Below are 22,831 nucleotides of genomic sequence, written 5' to 3' on the forward strand. Positions count from 1 at the left end.
CCATTGTTAGGCTGATGGTCCTTCTTGAGCATGTGATCAGCTGGTTTTGGTTGTCAGCAGCAAACTGGTTGATCCACTCTAAGAAGGTGCTATTTAAGAGACTGAGCTGAAAACAGCACCTCAGACTGAGGAAGTCTCTTGGATGAGAGACGAAACGTTTCTAGAATTTTTTTTTTGCTTTGTTTTGTTTTTGTTTTTTTGAATGTCCAGAGGACCAGATTGAACTTTTTTGGATTTTTCTACCTTGATTATTGAGCATGCATCAGGATATATTTTTGCAGTATTAAAAAACAACTCTGTCTCTTAAATGTGATATTAGTGTAAACAAACACTAAGTTAACTAAAATGAAACCTCTACATTTTTGCATGACACTGGTTAATTTGTCTCTGTTTTCGTACATTGAAAAATGTTTGTGTTAATATGTAAATAAATGTGTGTGGACAGAAGCGTAGAGGCTTAACTGCGTGAATATTTATTGAGCATTCACACCATTGATCAGTTTTTTTCTGTACATTTTTGGCATGTAATTTGTATTTTTGTGCTATTTCAACAATTGACAGGCCTTTATCAAAATGATCAGATCATATAGGACATTCCTGCTATGACATGTTTTATTCTGCAATTTTTTGAAATATTAAGCTTTTGCTGCTATTTTTAGTCTAAATTGAAATTGAATGGGCCCTGCTCAACTCTTTTAAAAACCTGCTTTTTGCAGTGAAACTTCCTTCCTTTATAAATTAGCCTTTTTATGCTAATAATACTTCAGCTAATGCTAATTCTGCCCTTTTTGCTAATATTCTGCCCTGCTAATGTTAATTTTTCCCAGGTGATGTTAATCCTGCCCTCCTAAATCTAATTCTGGCCTTGTAAATCTACGTAATTGTGCTGCTTGTTGCCATATCTGCCCTGCCAGTGCTATTCTGCCCTGCTTTTTGATATCATTCTGCCCTACTTATTCCAAATCTGCTTTGTTTTATTCTAGTTCTGCCATGTTTTTGCTAGTTATGCCTGGTTTGTTGCTAATTCTGCCCTGCCTATGCTAATTTTTTATATTTTCTTTTTTTTTTTTTTTTCTAATTTGGCCTTGTTTATGGTAATTTCTCCCCTGGTCTTTTTGCAAGTTTTGCCCTGATTTTTGCTTTTAGTCCGCCCTGGTGGTTGGGCAGACAAAGTGTAGCCCAACCACCCTTATGATGAGAAAAAGAAATGGACTTAATGTTCCCTTGCCCGGACATGGGTCACCGGGGCCCCACTCTGGAGCCAGGCATGTAGCTCGGCCGGGCACAGCCCGAAGAGGAGACGTGGGTCCCCCTTCCCATGGGCTCACCACCTGTGGGAGGGGCCAAAGGGGTCAGATGCAATGTGGGATGGGTGGTGGCCGAGGGCGGGGACCCTGGCGGTCTGATCCTCGGCTACAGATGCTGGCTATTGGGACGTGGAATGTCACCTCACTGGTGGGGAAGGAACCTGAGCTATGTGTGAGGTTGAGAGGTTCCGGCTAGAAATATTCGGACTCACCTCTACGCATGGCTCTGGCTCTGGAACCAGTTTTCTTGAGAGGTGCTGGACACTCTTCCACTCTGGAGTTGCCCCTGGTGAGAGGCGCCGAGCAGGAGTGGGCATACTTATTGCCCCCCATCTTGGTGCCTGTGTGTTGGTGTTCACCCCGGTGAATGAGAGGGTGGCCTCCCTCCGCCTACGTGTGGGGGGACGGGTTCTGACTGTCGTTTGTGCTTATGCACCAAAGGCAGTTCAGATTATCCACCCTTTTTGGAGTCCTTTGAGGGGGTACTGGAAAGTGCACCTCCTAGGGACTCCCTTGTTCTGCTGGGGGACTTCAACACTCATGTGGGCAATGACCGTGAGACCTGGAGGGGTGTGGTTGGGAGGAACGGCCACCCTGATCTGAACCCGAGTGGTGTTCTGTTGTTGGACTTCTGTGCTCATCATGGATTGTCCATAACAAACACCATGTTCAAGCATAAGGGTGTCCATACTGGCAGGTTTTCAGAGAAGCTGCTGAAAATGGAGGTTCGCTTGATCTTGACCAATACACATCCTCAGTACTGGGTTACATTAGTACATGTACTGACACAGTCTCCACTATCAGAAATGTTAAAAGCTACCCAAACAGAAAACCTTGGCTGAATGCAGAGGTGCGTACCCTGCTGGAAGCCAGGAACACTGCCTTCAGGTCTGGAAACTCAGAGGAGCTGAGTAGGACAAGAAAAGAGCTGGTTGCTGGTATTAAGAGGGCCAAGGCCACATATGCAAAGAGGATCGAGGGTCAATTCATCTCACAAGACCCTCGGAGCATGTGGAGGGGCATTAAGTGCATAACAGATTATAAAGGAAGGAGTGAACAATGCCCCAAAGACCCATCTCTGCCTGATGCCCTCAACAAGTTCTATGCACGCTTTGAAGACCCGAACAAACCACCCAGCACCAGACTCACCTCGCCACCGGATGAAGAGCATCTCAGCGTGACCTCAGCAGAAGTAAGGAGTACCTTCAGGAGGATTAATCCGCACAAAGCAACTGGCCCAGACAACATCCCCGGAAAAGTGTTGAAGGAATGTGCTGATCAGCTCTGTGAGGTGCTGGCAGACATCTTTAACACCTCACTTACCCTGGAGACAGTTCCCACCTGCCTGAAGACTGCCACCATCATCCCAGTCCCAAAAAGCTCTACAGTGACTGGTCTGAATGACTATCGGCCAGTGGCCCTCACCCCGATAGTCGCTAAATGCTTCGAAAAACTGGTCATGACTCACATCAAAGCAACCATCAACATCAACGAGGACCCTCATCAGTATGCATACCGTGAGAACCGATCAACAGAGGATGCAATCTCCTCTGTGGTCCACACTGCGCTCAACCACCTGGAGCAGAAAAACTCTTACGTCCGTATGCTCTTTGTGGACTTCACATCCGCCTTCAACTCCATGATCCCCCAAACCCTGATGGACAAACTATCCACACTAGGACTAAGCCCCTCCATCTGCAACTGGGTACTAGACTTTTTAACAAACAGACCACAGTTAGTGAGGATCCACAACCTCTCCTCCTCCACCATAACCCTCAGCACTGGCTCTCCTCAGGGATGTGTGTTGAGCCCCCTTCTGTTTACTCTGCTCACATATGATTGTGCAGCTACCCATCCAGGCTGTCACATTGTAAAGTTTGCAGATGATACAGCGGTGGTGGGATGCATCACAAACAATGATGAGTCCAGCTACAGGCAAGAGGTGGAACACCTGGAGAGCTGGTGCAGAGAGAATAACCTTCACATCAATGTGAAGAAGACAAAGGAGATGATTGTGGACTTCAGAAGGAACAAAAACACCTACACCCCCCTGAACATAAGAGGATCTGCGGTGGAAGTGGTCTCCAGCTACAAGTACTTGGGTGTACACATGAATGACAACCTCAGCTGGAGCAACAACACCACCAGCCTGATCAAGAAAGCTCATCAGAGACTCTACTTCCTCAGACGGCTGAGGCGAGCTGGTCTGGGAAGCTCAGTCCTCACCTCCTTCTACAGGTGTGCAGTGGAGAGCATCCTGTGCTCCAGCATCAACGTGTGGCATGGAGGCTGCACAGCTGCAGAAAGAAAAGCTTTGCAGAGAGTGGTGAAGGCTGCACAGAAATCTGTTGGAATCAGTCTCCCCACCATCACAGACATCTACACCTCCAGATGCAGGAAGAGGGCCACCTGCATCATGAAGGACTCCACTCACCCAGCACACACACTTTTTGCCCCACTCCCCTCAGGAAGGAGGTTAAGGAGCATTAAGTGTAGAACCACTAGACTGAGGAACAGCTTCTACCCTGAGGCTGTTAGACTCATGAATCTCTAACTAGAATAATCACTGTAAAAAAAACATATATCATGTTGCTGCTGATCTGTTTCATGTTGCTGCTGATCTGTTTCAATGTTGATGTGTTCATGCGTGCACATCTGCTCACAGACTCATGTTCATGTTTGTGCTGATGTTCAATGTTTTATGTTATGAGTGCTTAGTGTATATTTAGTTGATGTTTTTCTTAGTTCATATCTTAGATGTTATTACTGTTTTTCTTAGACATTTTATTGTTGGATGTAACTGGGACCCCGTGTACATAATTTCGCTCCACCACATGTACCACATGAGGTGCGAATGACAATAAAGAAACTGACTCTGACTCTGATATGTGCTCTTGGCACCAGGACACCCTAGGCTGCAGTTCGATGATCGACTTTGTCGTCATCTCTTCTGATTTGCAGCCACATGTCTTGGACACTCGGGTGAAGAGAGGGGCGGAAATGTCCACTGACCACTACTTGATGGTGAGTTGGCTCCGATGGTGGGGGAGGATGCCGGTCAGACCTAGCAGGTCCAAACGTATTGTGAGAGTTTGCTGGGTACGTCTGGCAGAGTCTCCTGTGAGACAGAGCTTTAATTCCCACCTCCGGGAGAACTTCAAACATGTTGGGAGGTGGGAGACATTGAGTCCAAGTGGGCCATGTTTCATGCCTCTATTGTCGAGGTGGCTTACCGGAGCTGTGGCCGCAAGGTTGCTGGTGCCGGTCGCGGCGGCGACCCTCAAACCCGGTGGTGGACACCGGCGGTGAGGGATGCTGTCAGGCTGAAGAAGGAGTCCTGTTGGGCCTTTTTGGCCTGTGGGACCCTGGAAGCAGCTGATGGGTACCGGCAGTCCAAGCAACATGCGGCTCGGGTGGTCGCTGAAGCAAAAACTCGGGCATGGGAAGAGTTCGGAGAGGCCATGGAGAATGACTTCCGTACAGCTTTGAGGCAATTCTGGTCAGCCATCCGGCGTCTCAGGGGGGAAAGCGGTACATCACCAACACTGTTTATAGTAGGGGTGGTGTGCTGCTGCCCTCAACTCGGGATGTCATGGGTTGGTGGGCAGAATACTTTGAAGACCTCAATCCCACCGGCACGTCTTCCACTGAGGAAGCGGAGCCTGGGGACTCTGGGTCGGGCCCTCCAATCTCTGGTGCTGAGGTCACCGAGGTGGTTAAAAAGCTCCTCAGTGGCAGGGCCCCAGGGGCGGATGAGATTTGCCTTGAGTTCCTTAAGGCTCTGGATGTTGTAGGGTTGTGTTTGCTTACGCAACTCTGCAATATTGCGTGGCCATCGGGGGAAGTTCCCCTGGATTGTCAGACCGTGGTGGTGGTCCCCCTATTCAAAAATGGGGACCGTAGAGTGTGTTCCAACTACAGGCGGATCACGCTCTTAAGCCTCCCTGGTATGGTCTATTTGGGCGTTCTGGAGAGGAGGGTCCATCGTATAGTCGAACCTCAGATTCAGTAGGAGCAGTGCGGTTTTCTTCCTGGTCGTGGAACACTGGACCAGCTCTACACTCTCAGCAGGGTCCTGGAGGGTGCGTGGGAGTTTGCCCAATCGGTCTACATGTGCTTTGTGGACTTGGAGAAGGCATTCGACCGTGTCCCTTGGGAAACCCTGTGGGGTGTACTCTGGGAGTATGGGGTACTGGGCCCTTAGATACAGGCTGTTAGGTCCCTGTATGACCGGTGTCAGAGCCTGGTCCGCATTGCCGGCAGTAAGTCGGGCTTGTTCCTGGTGAGAGTTGGACTCCGCCAAGGTTGCCCTTTGTCACCGATTCTATTCATAACTTTTATAGACAGGATTTCTAGGCGCAACCAAGGTATTGAGGGGATCCGTTTAGGTGGCCTTAGGATTTCTTCTCAGCTTTTTGCAGATGATGTGGTCCTATTGGCTTCATCAGATCATGATCTACAGCTTTTGCTGGAGCGGTTCGCAGCTGAGTGTGACACGGCCGGGATGAGGATCAGTTCCTCCAAATCCGAGGCCATGGTCTTGAGCCAGAAAAGGGTAGAGTGCCCTCTCTGGGTCGGGGGGAGGTCCTGCCCCAAGTGGAGGAGTTCAAGTATCTTGGGGTTTTGTTCACGAATGAGGGAAAAATGGAGCGTGAGATCGATTGGCTGATTGGTGCAGCATCTGCAGTGAAGCGGGCGCTGTACAGGTCTGTCTTGGTGAAGAGAGAGCTGAGTCAAAAGGCAAAGTTTTCAATTTATCGATCGATTTACGTTCCTACCCTCATCTATGGTCATGAGCTTTGGGTTGTGACCGAAAGAATGAGATCTTGGATATGCTGGTGAAGATTCTCAGTCATCCAGGACATGATGAATTCAAAAAGCGTTCAATACAAAAACAACTGGACTTTATTTGTAACAGAAGACGTTTCGCTCCTCATCCGAGGAGCTTTCTCAATTCAAAGAGCAGAGAGTGAGAGATACAGGTTATAAGGCTGAGTGAGATAAGATACACACACACATAAGACACACACACACACATATATGTAGATTGGCAGTTCACACCTAAAAACCTAAACAGTAGGTCTTTGTTCCTCTAATTCACAGTCGAGGCCCCTCTGTTCCCATCAGGTGTGAAAACCGGCTGGGGATCTGTTTTAAAGTTGCATTATATGCTTTTGAAAGTGGAAATCTGAGGCCTCCTCCTCTGTTAAGAGACAGCTTTTCTCTTTTTACATAAATTGCTTCCTTAACCCCCCTCTCAAACCATCTGTGTTCTCGGTCCAAAATGTGCACATTTTGGTCCTCAAAAGAGTATCCCTTATCTGTGAGGTGGAGGTGAACTGCGGAATTTTGTCCAGAGGAGGTCGCTCTCCTGTGTTGAGTCATGCGATCTCTTTGAAGATTGAGATCTTGGATACCAGCGGCCAAAATGAGTTTTCTCCTCAGGGTGTCTGGGCTCTCCCTTAGAGATAGGGTGAGAAGCTTGATCATCCGGGAGGGACTCAGAGTAGAGCCACTGCTTCTCCATGGCAAGAGGAGCCAGATGAGGTGGCTCGGGCATCTGGTTAGGATGCCTCCTGGATGCCTCCCTGGTGAGGTGTTCCGGACACGTCCCACCGGGAGGAGACCCAGAGGAAGACCCAGGACACGCTGGAGGGACTATGTTTCTCGGCTGGCCTGGGAATGCCTCGGGATTCCCCTGGAGGAGCTGGCCCAAGTGGCTGGGGAGAGGGAAGTCTGAGCGTTCCTACTTAAGCTGCTACCCCCGCGACCCGACCCCGTATAAGTGGAAGAAAATGAATGGATGGATGGATGGATGGATGGTCTGCCCTGGTCATGCCAGTTCTACCGATTTAGTGCTAATAATGCTACTTGTACTACTGTTTAGTGGGGACTGCCTGAAGGCAGCTATATAATATTATCCACCTGAACAGGGTCTTACTTTTCCGTCAACCTTAATGCAGCCCGTACCGCAATGTATACCTCCCCAAATGTTGTATCAAAATGACAGGCTGATGTGTGCTGTTACTTTTACTGGTGTTTTCAGTTACCATGGTGATGTAACGTATTTTGAGTCCGAGTCAGAGAGGTCATTTCAGCTATGTACAAGTACATATTGAAACGAAACAGCATGACTCTATGGGATCACGGTGCAACACAGAACATAACGTGCAAAAAGTACAACACACCATGCAGACATGGTACAACAGTACAATAAATACAAACAGACCTATAATAAATGAAAAAAAAATCTAACCTCATCTAAACATTTCAATCTAAACAAGTAATTAAGCGACAAGACTAGAGACACATATTGATTAGTACATGTGTAGGTGGTACATTTGCAAATATGCCATTTTTCCACATTGAAAAACACTGATTGAACTCTTGAGAGCTTCTAACTACCACAGTGAGGTCACATGACCTAGAATGAAGAGGTCTCTGAACAAAACACTGATTAACTTTTGGAGCCATTTTGGTTCAAGATGGCTGCCACAGCTACCTCAGAAAACTCAAAATTGACTATAACTCATTATTTGAGATATTGAGCTGATTTTTGGTATGGTTGTAGCTAGAACAAGTTGTTATAAATTCCTAATGCAAATTAAAAGTCTAAGGAGGCAGCCTTAGCTAAAAGGGAAAAATTGTGAAAACTCAGCTATTTTAAAAGACATTGAGCTGAAATATGGTGTGGTGGTAGCTGACAGTGATGCACAACACATTCTGAATTCAACTCTAAAAATTCAAGATGACCACGGAAGCTAATTTCAAAGCTGAAATTAGTTGTGTTGGTAGCGGAGAGCAATGCACAATAAATTCTGAATTCAAATAATACAAGATGGCCACCAAAGCTATATTTAAATGGATTTAACTCAGCTATTTTTACACATACAGAGCTGAAATTTGGTGAGGTTATAGCTGAGAATGTTCACCATCACAGCGGCACAGTGGCTCAGTTGGTAGAGCCGATGCCTCTCAGCAAGAAGCTCGCCGGATCAAATCTTGGCCAGGGACCTTTCTGGGTGGAGTTTGCATGTTCTCTTCGTATATGAGTGGGTTTTCTCCAGGTACTCTGGTGTCCTCCCACATATCAAAAACATGCATGTTAGACTGATTGGTAACTCTAAATTGTCCCTAAGTGTGAGAGTGAATGGTTGTTTGTCTCGTTTGTCTCCATGTGTCCCTGTGATGGACTGGAGACCTGTCCAGGGTGTCACCAGCCTCTCACACAATGACTGCTGGATATGGGCACCAGCGAACCCTGTAACCCGAAAAGAAAGAAGCAGGTAAAGATAATAGATGGATGGGTGTCCCCCATCAAATAGTGAATCTAATTCAAAAATCCAAGATGTTCAAAATTTAAAAATGGCTGCATCGTGGAAGTTCCTGTCAACTTTTCTCCAGGAACTTTTTAATTTAGTCTACTCTTCATTCTTCATTTTACAAACATAATTTTCAGATTAATCTTTTCATATGGATCAGTTTGAGAGGCACTCAGTTTTTTATACTGTCTGCCATTTTTAACTTTTTCAAGGTTCAAAGTTCTTTAGTGTCATTCTCATTACAAAAATAGCAAAAATATAAGGTATAAAAAGAAATGGTATACAAGGATTTAAGATATACGCTAAACAGTAATAATGTAAAATAATATAGTATATTAAACAGCAGGGGCGGCTGTCATGTAGGGGGCGTTAGGGCGCCGTCCTTCTGGAACTATTCACCATTTTACATTGAAGAATTAAAAAAATTAAATAAAAATGAAATAATAAAATAAAAATATTTTGAAATATATGTCTATATGTTTTTAGTTGCGTAGAATAAATATATTATAGGTAATGATGAGTTATGTTGTTTGTTTCAAAAAATGTTATCTGATTGGTGACGTATTTCCGGTCCTGGGGGCACATGAATCTAATCCATAGACTCTTGTTAAAAATTGCGCATGTGCAGTTATTCCGCGACGTTACAAGAGACTAGGAAGATTCTGGGCGCAGATATCGGCGCCCAGGGCAGGTCGAACGTGAGCTGTACCCATCGGTACCAATCATGCTTCTGGTCAGTTTTTTTTTGGGGGGGGGTCTGGGAACAGATCCGTGCAGTCTGGCCTACGGCTGCAGGTAGGCTTTAAACCATTGAAAGCTCTTTATCTAATGCCTATTTGCCATTTCTGACTGATATGCCTTTCAACTTTTAGAAGTTTCTGTTTGTGAAAAAGCCTATAGCTGACTGTGTATTCTAAAAGTAGGAACTGGTGAGTTTGTTTTTTTCTTTGCTTATTTCTGGAGTTAGCATGCTAGCGCTAGCCTCCAGGTTATTGTATTGGACTCTGTGATTGCTACATTTATTTAAATGTGCTTATAGAAAAAAAAAAACAATTATCAAACATTAATAATTTTATATACTAAATGTCACTGATGGTGTTATACTATTTTTGAACACTTTGTATTGATCTGGAGAATGAAAACAAATCCTCTTGCAAGTAACTAGCTCCTATTAACACTGAAACATTTAGGGTACAGTGAGATGGTGAAATGCTTTATGTGCTAAGGTGCAAGATTAAGACCTTTAATGTTAGGAATATTTAAGAGAACTGGTACTCAAAAAAATTAGCTTGATTCTATTTATATTATGAACTTGTATTACTTTAATAATGAGGATAACAGAATGTGAGCATTAAAGACCAAATATATATTTTTTATTGTGATAAACAAGTAGAATTAAAAAATGAATACATAAAATAGATGAATAAAAAAAATACACAAATGAATTTATATAATATTTCTTATGTTTATGATTTCAGATTACTGCAGAGATAGTCCATATATACCTTACTGTGAAACATACTTTTATTTTATTTTATTTTATTTTATTTTTCCCTTGTCCTGTCCGGCATTGGGACACTTAGAATTATTGTCAAATTATTAGTGTCAAAGTGATGCCCAACATATTTACTTTCACAAGCAGAGCATTATGGCTGGCCTTAATGCTCCACTTGATATATAAATTAAATATTATTAGAATTTGCTTTGGGCTTGTTTCAGATGTAATGGACTAGGAGATGAAAAACAAAGAAGATAACAAAGCAGAAAAGTGAGAGAAGGGTTAAAAGGTAAAGAAGGAGATAGGAATAGAGGAGATAGAGGGATAAAGAGAACACAAATCAACATTGAAGTCTGCCTGCAAAAAGAAAACAAAAAACAAGACAAAACCGAGAAACCACAACAACAATCAATATATATATAATGATACTTATGACATCATTAGAAAGTATTTTATACAGTACATGGTAGGAATGTGCGATATGGCATAAAATTCACATCACGTTATGTATTGAGAAGGGTGGCGATAATGATATATATCGCGATATGTTTTTGGTATAAAACTTGCAAAAAAATCATAGGGTGTCCTTTTGCCATCATATATTTTGAATTAAGAAGGGGGGAGTGGTGGCACAGAGGTTAGAGAGGTGGGCCTGTGATCCGAAGATCGCCGGTTCACGCCCCAACAACATCAAAATTGTGGGTGGGGTAGGTGAAACACCCACACTTGCCCCCACCCTCATTCACCCCGCTCTGGGCCCATGAGCAAGGCCCTTGACCCCCACCATATGCTCCCTAAACAGGTCTCTCTTGAAAATGAGTTCTCGTGGCTCAATGAGACTACCTGTATAAATAAAGGCTAAATAAAAAATAAAAATAAAGAAAATTCCACTACTAGGTCCAGAGAGTTTTTAAATAATAAACAAATCAAGTATTAGGCTTCTTTCTTGTAGTGCAAAACACTGCAAAAGATATCAAATGTAGTTTTAGCCACATGTTTTAAACAAAATAATATGTTGTTAACTCTTAACAGTTTCCAGTATTCTCACTTAAGAAATAAACGGCAACAGAGCAGCATTTTACACTGAAACACTTCACCCTCCAAATCTTTAGTGGGCGTCTCCTTACGCTTTAAGGAGAGCTGACACAAAATGAGTCTGTGGCTTTGACCAGAGGGTCTCGCAGTAAAATCACACAACACAGCATTCTTTTCACAGATCAGAGAGCAGGTTTCTCTAAAGCTGACCAACGCTTACTTTAACTTTCGATGGAAAAAAACCCCCAAAAACTTTTGACGGAACACAGTGTTTTGCGCATGCGTCAGAATATGGCAACACTACGGCAAGCCGGCTGTAGTTAGCTTGTTGCTTCGCTACTTAGCTCTCGAAGAAAAGACTTTAACGCCAATTGCGCACAGTTTTCAACTAAAAAATAGTAACGATTAAATCTGACTGCTCTGATTTTACACTTGAACACCACTTATGCACAGTTTTCAACTAAAGAAAAGTAAGGATTTAACTGGCAACTCTGATTTTACTTCAGAAACAGCATTACTGCGGTTAGCCGGTAGAAGTCAGATCTCTATCGTAGGCTAAATTTCTATCGTTTCTACCGTATACCATATATATCGCGCATTCCTAGTACATGGTAATACAAGATATATTTAGTGATCTCCACAACCCAACTGGTGTGTATCTGATAAACACCTGAATCTAAACACCTGTGTGAGCATGTTTGTCACTATAAGTTCTATTTCGTATAGGCTTCGCCCTTTAAGAGCTGTCGCTTAGTGGGTTTATCCCGTTATGCGAAGCATTGCACTGAAAAATTTAGGCCACGCCCACCTGCTGTGTGGGCCCCACCCTGTCCGTATAATTTACGTTAAGAGCGGGAAATCGGCCCCATTTTTTCTTCAGCAAGCTAATAGCACTGTCAGAAGAATGAAGAAGGAAAGTTGTGTAGATGACCAACCTTTGTTAAGAAGCTGTTGAGTTCTGTCAGTGTTTTTCAATGGGAAAAATGGCGTCTTTAGCCCTAATCACATGGGATTAGTTTTACCTAGGGACCACAGGCTATTTGTAATAAATACAGAGATTGTCTGTGTTGTTAATCCCATGCGAATCAACCATATCAGTAATTTGTAAATGTAGTATGAACAGATGCTGAGATATATTCATACATTAAACGGGTTCTTAATTTTTCTGACTGTGTAGCATGCGTGCATTGAATTTAACAGAAATGTAACGAGAGACGTTATTTATCTTTGACCCATCAAAATGAATGCGATCATTTATTTACAGAATCAAAGTTTAACATCAAACATTTACATTAATTTGGCAAAATATGAAAATAACAACAGCATAGTTTTACAGGAAGTGAGAACAATACGGCGATTGTTTTCACTTTTCAGCTAAAACGGCAGACATCAATTAATCAGTTTTACAAACAAGAAAACCATACGGCCATGATTTTCCGTTGCTTCACCACAGACATTAATGAAAATATCTGGATTAATTTTCTAGCAGAAAGGAGAGTTTAAAGATGGAAAATGGAGATTTATCTTACAGAGAGATGTGTGAGGGAATTTATCTGTAGTACCAGAACAACACGCTCTTTGGAAAATCAGCTTGGCCAACGGTACGCTTGGTCGAAATAGAACTTTTACCTTGCAGATGATAGAATCAGCGTCGGTGTAGAGTTCTCCTTTGACTCTTTCAGCGTCTCCGGGAGGACAGCTAAGAACCTTAGGAGTCGTGTGAAGTTATCCAAACAGAAGTTATAATTCCCACAATCGTCTCTTGGTTCAGCTTGCTCCTAATAGAAGCCTCCTGAATGCCTGCGTTTGCATCCAAGAACTCCCAAACTCTTTAACTCTCTTCAGAGAGTTAAACTCTGGAACTCTTCTCCAGGAAACTCTTTCAAGCTCTGAAAAACTTCCCCCTAACTCTGAAAACTCTGTAACCCATCTCTTCTCAACTCTTCTCAACTCCTCTCAACTCTACTGTTGAACTGGGAAGTTGCCACATTTAAAATGGGCTCTACTTCCGGTTCATTTGAGAGCTTTCTGATTCGTGGATGGACCAGAACAGAGGTGTGGTTTGTGATGTAAGGTGTTATGGAAAGTCAAGGATTGTTTAAAAACAGACAGAAAGATATCATGGAAAGACCAGACTTCGTGGTGCCACTCCTCCTAGTATCTGCTGTGAAAGTTAAACATGACATTTCTTTTCAGTAAACTTTTTAGTTGACCGAACCTCGAACTTTAACACACTTACAAATTTGCTCATTGAAGACAGAAAAATCAAGAAATGCATATTACCCTGATTTCTTCTTTGAATGAGGAATAAAAATCATTACTACTGTTTAAGTAAATAAAAATGAGTAGTTCACTTCAACATGTAAACATTGTTTGAACTAACACAATTTGATTATCAAAACATTTGTAAAATAGTAATGATCATAGAGAATTGTCTTTTCCACTTGATTAATTCAAAAAAGAAAGTATCAGGATGGGTCAAACTGTATTTCTGGATTCAAATCAATGAAATGACAGTTTCTGTCCATCTGGTCAGTTTTGACATAGGCCTAGTCCACTACATAAAGTAACAATTCCCCCGCAAATTATCAACTATATTTTGTTGAACTCCTAGGTCCAGTGATAATAATAATCCAATGCAAATAGGCATCTCTGTGATTTGGACAGAAATGGGCGGGATCCGATATGTAATGAGGTAGATTTTGTTTTTTGTTTTTGTTTTCTAAGCAAAATAATTTTGAAAAATATAGAACAAGCTATTTTAAATGAACACGCTGCTCACTTCAGCTTTTATGCTGCTACTCCCTTCACCGCAGATGACATCAGGTGTGGAGACGCACGCAGTCGGTCAGCTGATCCATCCATCCATCCATTATATTTACCTGCTTCTTCCTTCTCTGGTGCCCATGTCCAGCCATCACTGTGCGAGAGGCGGGATACGCCCTGGACAGGTCGCAAGTCCATTCAACCGGTGGCAGGTTGTCCATCTGAGTTTAATGCGACTTGTTTTACCTCTTTAAACTGGACGGTCGGATCTGCCTCCTCAACAAGTAGATTAACACAATTTTACATTGTGCATTCTTTAGTTTTCGTTGTGCTGATTCGTAAAACTACATCAAAACCCGAGACCACACATTAAACACATTATTATGGACTGGCCCCGTCCAAATTTGGGTCGGGCTCCAGGTTGACAGCTCTAAAATACACAGCGCGTTAACATCATATCCGGAAGATGTTCGTAAATTTCAGTTAAATCTCAGGCTTTGGTTGTCTCGTGCGAATGCGCCACATACAAAGCAGATGTTGGGGAGTAATTTATTTATTACATATGGTCCCTAGGTAAAATTAATCTCGTGCGAATAGGGCTTTTGTTTGCAATTCTTTTCATTTTTATTTTCCCTTTATTTATACAGGTAGTCTCATTGAGCCATGAGAACTCATTTTCGCTCCTGTTTGGTATCAGTCAGACCTCCATTGCATGACTACAACTGGTCCAGAATGCAGCAGCCCGATTTTTAACCAGTACAGGCAAAAGAGAGCACATTACACCAGTTTTGGCCTCACTGCACTGGTTACCGGTTCACTTTCGAATCCAGTTCAAAATACTCGTGTATGTCTACAAATCACTGAACAATTTCGCACCACCCTATCTCTCTGATCTGCTACAACCGTATGTCCCACCACGTTCCCTGAGGTCAGCGGACCAGTTGCTCCTCACAGTTCCAGGAACTCGTCTTAAGCGCAGAGGTGACAGGGCCTTCTCTGTAGCAGGACCAAGACTCTGGAACGAGTTACCTCTGCTTGTGAGACAGGCCCCCTCCCTCTCGGTTTTCAAGTCCCGTTTAAAAACTCACTAATATTCAATAGCTTTCAACTCAAGATGATCTGTGTTTTGATCCTGTATGCTCCACACTGGTTTGTCGTCATTATCTGCATCATTTTTTGTCTATCCAAAAAAGTTCAATCTGGTCCTCTGGACATTCAAAAAAAAAAAACAAAGCAAAAAAATCTAGAAACGTTTCGTCTCTCATCCAAGAGACTTCCTCAGTCCGAGGTGCTGTTTTCAGCTCAGTCTCTTAAATAGCACATTCTCAGAGTGGATCAACCAGTTTGCTGCTGATAACCAAAACCAGCTGATCACATGCTCAAGAAGGACCATCCGCCTAACAATGGGTCATTAGCACACTAATGGCTGTTTGGGTTTCTTCTCTGAGAAGAAACCCAAACAGGACTCCAGTCAGCCATCAGGTGAAAAGGAGGAACCCAGACCCAGACCAGTGGTCATTCCGTATGTTGAGGGGGTATCAGAGAAACTGAGACGTTTATTTTCTAAACATAACGTCCCAGTGGCTTTTAAACCCCAAAATACATTACGGCAAAGACTGGTTCATCCCAAAGATCCAGTCCCCCAGCACAAACAGAGTAATGTTGTGTATGCTGTTCAGTGACAGGAGGGCTGTGATCATTCTTACATCGGGGAAACTAAACAGCCACTGGCCAAAAGGATGGCCCAGCACAGAAGATCAACATCATCAGGCCAGGATTCTGCAGTCTACACTCATCTCCAGGCCAGCGGTCACTCTTTCAAGGATGAAGATGTTCACATCCTGGACAGAGAGGAACGATGGTTTGAGAGAGAAGTAAAGGAGGCCATATTTGTGAAAAGAAATCGTCCATCATTAAACAGGGGTGGAGGCCTCCGGGTTCAACTGTCCCCCTCTTACAATGCTGTGATTGCTAGTATCACTCAGCCCTCTGTGAGTAGTAAACAGCCATCAGTGTGCTAATGACCCATTGTTAGGCGGATGGTCCTTCTTGAGCATGTGATCAGCTGGTTTTGGTTGTCAGCAGCAAACTGGTTGATCCACTCTGAGAAGGTGCTATTTAAGAGACTGAGCTGAAAACAGCACCTCAGACTGAGGAAGTCTCTTGGATGAGAGACGAAACGTTTCTAGATTTTTTTGCTTTGTTTTGTTCTTTGGTTTTTTTTGAATGTCCAGAGGACCAGATTGAACTTTTTTGGATTTTTCTACCTGGATTATTGAGCATGCATCAGGATATTTTTTGTCTATATTCTGATTTACCTCATTTTGTATTTTGCTTTGTGTGTTACCTGTTGTTTTGTCTGTCCAGCACTTTTGTTGGCCTTGTTGCTGTTTTAAGTGCTTTATAAATAAAGTGGTATGGTATGGTAAGAGAGACCTGTTTAGGGAGCAGATGGCAGTTAAGGGCCTTGCTCATGGGTCCAAGGTGGGGCGAATGAGGGTGGGGGCAGGTGTGGGTGCTTCACCTACCCCACCCACATTTTTGATGTTGTCGGTATCGGGGTTTGAACCGGCGATCTTCCGATCACAGGTCCACCTTCTCTAACCTGTGCGCCACCACTCCCCCAAATATTGCCATGGCAACTCAAAACACCAATAAAAGTAATGGCACACATCACAGTGCCGAGCCAGTCATTTTGATTCAACCCTTGTGAGGGTACACATTGTGGTTCAGGCCATATGAAAGTTGAAGGAAGAGCAAGACCCTTTTCAGGTGGATACTAATAGGTGGCTGCCTTTCTAAGCAGTCCCCAATACAATGGAGCAAAGTTGTTGAGAGCTGTGTATGTTAGAAGTAATATTTTGAATTCTATTCTGAATTTGACAGGGAAACAATGGAGAGAAGCTCAAACTGGAGAAATATGATCTCTCTTATCAATTCTTATTAAAAGCCTGGCAGCAGCCTTTTGAATCGGCTGAAAACATTTTAAATAAGTATTTGGACACCCAGATAATAAACCATTGCAGTAGTCCAGTCTAGAAGTGATAAATGCATGAACCAGTTTTTCTGCATCATTTTTAGATAAGATGTTTCTAATTTTAGTGATATTACGCAGGTGGAGGAAATCAATTTTGGTAACATTTTTAATGTGGGGGATAAAAGACATGTCCTGATCAAAAATAACACCAAGGTTTTTAAATTTAGAACTGGAGGCCAAATTAATGCCATCTAGGGAAAGTGAAAGACTGAAAAATGTATTCCTAAGATGCTCAGATCCAAAAAAAACACAACCAACAATCTTGTCTGAGTTTAGAAGCAGAAAATTTAGGGTCATCCAGGTTTTTATGTCTTTAAGACATGCTTGTAGTCTAAGTAACTAATTAGATTCATTGGGTTTCATGGACAAATAAAACAGTGTATCATCAGCATAGCAATGAAAATTTATCCCATGCTGTTTAATAACTGTACCTAATGGAAGCATATATAAAGTAAAGAGTATTGGTCCAAGCACTGAACCCTGAGGAACTCCATTACTAACGTTTGTGTATGAAGGAGATTCATTATTTATATTTACAAACTGGAATCTATCAGATAAATATGATTTAAACCATTTTAGAGTTGTTTCTCCAACACTGTCACGTGTGCATGTTAGCTAGCTAACTGTGCTGTGCTTCTATAGATTATTACTAATAAATAGTATTGTGGTCCACAAAGACAGTGTAAGTTTGGATTAATAAATGCAAAGTGTGTGTGTGTGTGTGTGTGTGCGCGCGCGCGCGCGCGCGTGTGTGTGTTTTTTTAAGGGTCTTTGTCACTCACGAGGAGCAGCATGGGGGAAGCTAACATGCTGTAACTGTGCAAGTCAATGAGCCAGGATCTTCATTAGGGTCCACAGGGAAATAACATGTAAAAAGCTGTCTTGCAATGTGGAGGCAAACCTGAGGAAATAACCCAACATTTCTGCCATCTTCCTGCTGTCATTTCTACATACACACACACACACACACGAACACAGACATAGTTCTGCTGCGCTCACATCTTACGTACAGCAGCAACTCGTAAACAAGCTCTATTCTTTCTTGTCTCTCATTCTCACATAAACAATCCTCTCCTGAGTCCCAGTTATTGAAACAATAATATCTGTGTTTACAGTACAGTTGCATCTGCTGCAGCACATGCAACACCAGGAGATGTGTTGCACAGTTTCTCAGATCTTAGTATCTCTGAAGACCAATATACAGCGGTGGTTGTGGAGCTGGTTCTGAACTCATTACACCATCAAGAAAAAGTAAAAAGAACAGAGCGGCTGCAGTCAAGTTGTAACTCCATAAACTTGTGTTTTAGCAGCTGTTGTCATTTTGTGTCCAGATTTTTAAAGAGAAACAAAACTTGGTCTCTTTCTACCCACCCTCTCTTCTTCATTCAAGATGGCTGCCACAGCAAAATAATCTTAGCAATATATAAATGGCTACAATTCAGCCAGTGATACAGACATTGACCAAGTGTCACCATCAAAAGTCATCTGTAACTCGTACTCTGCGCTCTTAACAGGTTTCATGCTTAAAACCGCCAATTATTTATTGGAGTCAACTCTGTTAGTAAATTACCTCATGAACCACTGGATGGATTTTAATGAAACTTTAAGAAAGTAATCATTAGATGCACATCAACAACTGATTAACTTTTGGAGTTAACCCAATTCAGAGATAGAGTCAGAGTCAGAGATTCTTTATTGTCGTTTGCACCACATGTGGTTCATGTGGTGGAGCGAAATTATGTACACAGGGTCCCAGTTACATCCAACAATAAAATGTAAAAAAAAAACAATGATAACATCTAAGATATTAACTGAGAAAAACATCAACTAAAAATACACTAAGCACTAATAGCATAAAAATATGATGTCCAACAGCAGCACGAACATGAGTCTGTGTGAGCAGATGAGCACTCATGAACACAGCAACATGAAATAGATCAGCAGCAACATGTGATTTTTTTCATAGTGATTATTCTGGTTACATATTCATGAGTCTAACAGTCTCAGGGTAGAAGCTGTTCCTCAGTCTAGTGGTTCAACACTTAATGCTCCTCAACCTCCTTCCTGAGGGGAGCAGGGCAAAAAGTGTGTGTTTTCTTGGTGAGTGAGGTCTTTCATGATGCAGGTGGCTCTCTTCCTGCATCTGGAGGTGTAGATGTCTGTGATGGTGGGGAGGCAGATTCCGACAGATTTCTGTGCAGCCTTCACCACTCTCTGCAAAGCTTTTCTTTCTGCAGCTGTGCAGCCTCCATGCCACACGTTGATGCTGGAGCACAGGATGCTCTCCACTGCACACCTGTAAAAGGAGGTGAGGACTGAGCTTCCCAGTCCAGCTCGCCTCAGCCGTCTGAGGAAGTAGAGTCTCTGATGAGCTTTCTTGATCAGGCTAGTAGTGTTGTTGCCCCAGCTGAGGTTGTCATTCATGTGTATACCCAAGTACTTGTAGCTGGAGACCACTTCCACCGCAGATCCTCTTATGTTCAGGGGGGTATAGGTGTGTTTGTTCCTTCTGAAGTCCACAATCATCTCCTTTGTCTTCTTCACATTGATGTGAAGGTTATTCTCTTTGCACCAGCTCTCCAGGTGTTCCACTTCCTGCCTGTAGCTGGACTCATTGTTTGTGATGCATCCCACCACCGCTGTATCATCTGCAAACTGTACAATGTGACAGCCTGGATGGGTAGCTGCACAATCATACGTGAGCAGAGTAAACAGGAGAGGGCTCAACACACATCCCTGAGGAGAGCCAGTGTTGAGGGTTATGGTGGAGGAGGAGAAGTTGTGGATCCTCACTAACTGTGGTCTGTTTCTTAAGAAGTCTAGTACCCAGTTACAAATGGAGGGGCTTAGTCCTAGTGTGAATAGTTTGTCCATCAGGGTTTGGGGGATCGTGGTGTTGAAGGCGGATGTGAAGTCCACAAAGAGCATACGGATGTAAGAGTCCTTCTGCTCCAGGTGGTTTTGCGCAGTGTGGACCACAGAAGAATTGGCATCCTTTGTTGAATGGTTCTTGCGGTATGCACACTGATGAGGGTCCTCGTTGATGTTGATGGTTGTTTTGATGTGGGTCTTGACCAGTTTTTTAAAGCATTTAGCAACTATCGGGGTAAGGGTCACTGGCCGATAATCATTCAGTCCAGTCACTGTAGAGCTTTGTGGGACTGGGATGATGGTGGCAGTCTTCAGGCAGGTGGGAACTGTCTCCAGGGTAAGTGAGGTGTTAAAGATGTCTGCCAGCACCTCGCAAAGCTGAGCGGCACATTCTTTCAACCCTTTTCTGGGGATGTTGTCTGGGCCAGTTGCCTTGTGCAGATTAATCCTCCTGAAAGTACTCCTTACTTATGCTGAGGTCACGCTGAGATGCTCTTCATCCGATGGTGAGGTGAGTCTGGTGCTGGGTGGTCTGTTCAGGTCTTCAAAGCGTGCATAGAACTTGTTGAGGGCATCAGGCAGAGATGGGTCTTTGGGACATTGTTTGCTCCTTCCTTTATAATCTGTTATGCACTTAATGCCCCTCCACATGCTCCGAGGGTCTTGTGCGGTGAATTGACCCTCAATCCTCTGTGCATATGTAGCCTTGGCCTTCTTAATACCAGCAAACAGCTCTTTCCTTGTCCTTCTCAGCTCCTGTGAGTTTCCAGACCTGAAGGCAGTGATCCTGGCTTCCAGCAGGGTGCACACCTCTGCATTCAACCAAGGTTTTCTGTTCAAGATTGCTGCCACAGCTAATCAACTTTAATAAACCAACAAAATACTATATTTTTGTCAGATTTTCAGACATTAAGCCAGGATTTGATCTGGCACATGCCTATAAAAACTGTTCCACCTCTTGGATGTTTTATTTTTTTATTGCTTTCATAAATCAATCAAGGTCAATAAATAAATTACCTTATTAACATAGAAATAAACATTAAAGTTCATGTAAAACCACATTTTTACAGTGTAAAATCAATTAAATAAAAACATGCAATGTAAAATAAGTAATTGCATTGTAGGAGAGCTGGACTTAAATAGACGAGCCTCTTCTGCGGTTGGAGGAGCAGGAGATGACAAATCCAACCTGGATGCAGAGGGATGTCCACTGGGAAGAGTCAGGGGAGGTCAGCCAATCCAAGATGGGTTACAGCACAGCTGGATCAACAAATCACTAACCTGCAACCACAGTGTCACTCAAAACAAATGGCTTCAGGCCTTAACAGTCTGCTTCCTCAGTGCTTTTGTCAGCCTGTCACCCCCACTTCACCTGTTCCTCATTACGTATTATCTCAGCTGCAGTCAGTGTGACTCTCATCCTTAGCTCAATATATTCAGTCTTTCCACCTTCACATCAGTTGTACGTTGTTGGTCACACACCACAGTCCCAGTTACCCTTGAGCTTATCCAGTGAGTTTGTAAGTTTGCTGCCATGTCAGCCATTTTGTTTTCTTTGTTAAATAAATTTTATTTTTCAAGTTCCTCATGTTCAGTCTGCATTCTGGGCCCAAACTTTAACCGACTCCAATACCAACAGCAGGTCGTCCTCATAAATTAAGTGACCATGCAAGAATGAAATTAAAGAGAGAGACCACCAAAACACATGTGAGCAGTGGTTAGTTTGAGTCAGATCCTGCCGGAACAAGATCCAGGAACTCTCTCATTTTGACCACTTGGATCCGGCAACTCAAATCTCCGCCCCTAAAAGTCCAAAGTCATTGCGCATTTTCATTTTGATAATTTATTAAAGATACAATGAGAGGAGACGTTGCCCAGTCTGTGGAGTGGATGTACCGGCCGCACCATGCTCCTGCCCAGCAGAGACGCAGACTGCATGTCCTGCGGGGAGCGTCTTCATCCACCTTCAGGTGTGCGCCCGGCCCCTGCAGACAGTTGTTTTACGTACAGCGTCTCCAGACAGCTCTGCAGGACGCGCACACAACTACTGTGTGGGAACGCCTTCATACATTACCGCGATGCATAACATTTCAGACATAATAAACAAACTTACAGTAAAAAAAATAAAATACGAGTGAAATGTTTGATGTGTATTATTACATCACGTATCAAAACAACGGCACTAATTTGTCAAAATAACAGCGATCAAAATGTCAAACACAGTCCAATTTATTATTTAAAATAAATGGATGGATGGATGAATTGTCTTTAGCTAGACAACTGAGAATTGAAGCACCTGAAGGCAGTGGTAACTGAGACTGGAGCAGAACAACGCACAGGACTGAATTCAGCAGAGTTCAGCTCGGACAGTGTGTGTGGGAGGGTGGTGGTGGTGGGGGGGTGGGTTAGGACGCTTGACAGAATCGGAGCTGCATTCACACACATGCTTGTTAATTGTTGTTGCTCTCTAAAATAGTAATTTCAATTCAACCTTTATTTATACAGGTTGTTAGTCTCATTGAGCCTCGTCATTTACAAGAGAGACCTGTTTTTGTCAATTTAATCAAATGTTTACAAATGTTTAACAACCTGTTAAAATGCACCAAAATGCAGGAAATGGCATCTCTTTTATTCCAAATTTACTGGGGGAGGACCCACGGAGACCTTCAGAATAAAATCTGGTTTTGTACCTTGAATGGGGGGTGGGGGTAGAATCACATTAATTTCACATGAAACTCATTGTTTCAGGCCAATTGAGAATAAAACCATTATATGTACAGTATACGTAAATGCTTATTTTTTGTTATTTGATGGTAATTTTCTCACCTTTGGTCTGACTGTTGTCAAACTGAAGAGGGGCTCCTCTTCAATGTCAGCAAATCTTTTGGTGACAGCTTCCTACAACATGGCCTTAGTTGTCTTTACACCATGGACTGCTACATCTTTGGCAAAGAGACGCTTTAAAAGCATCACAGAGGTGTGGGCTGTGTTGACT

Source organism: Nematolebias whitei, chromosome 12 (assembly GCF_014905685.2).
Source record: "Nematolebias whitei isolate Nwh7 chromosome 12, NemWhi1, whole genome shotgun sequence".
In the NCBI taxonomy this organism is placed as follows: Eukaryota; Metazoa; Chordata; class Actinopteri; order Cyprinodontiformes; family Rivulidae; genus Nematolebias; species Nematolebias whitei.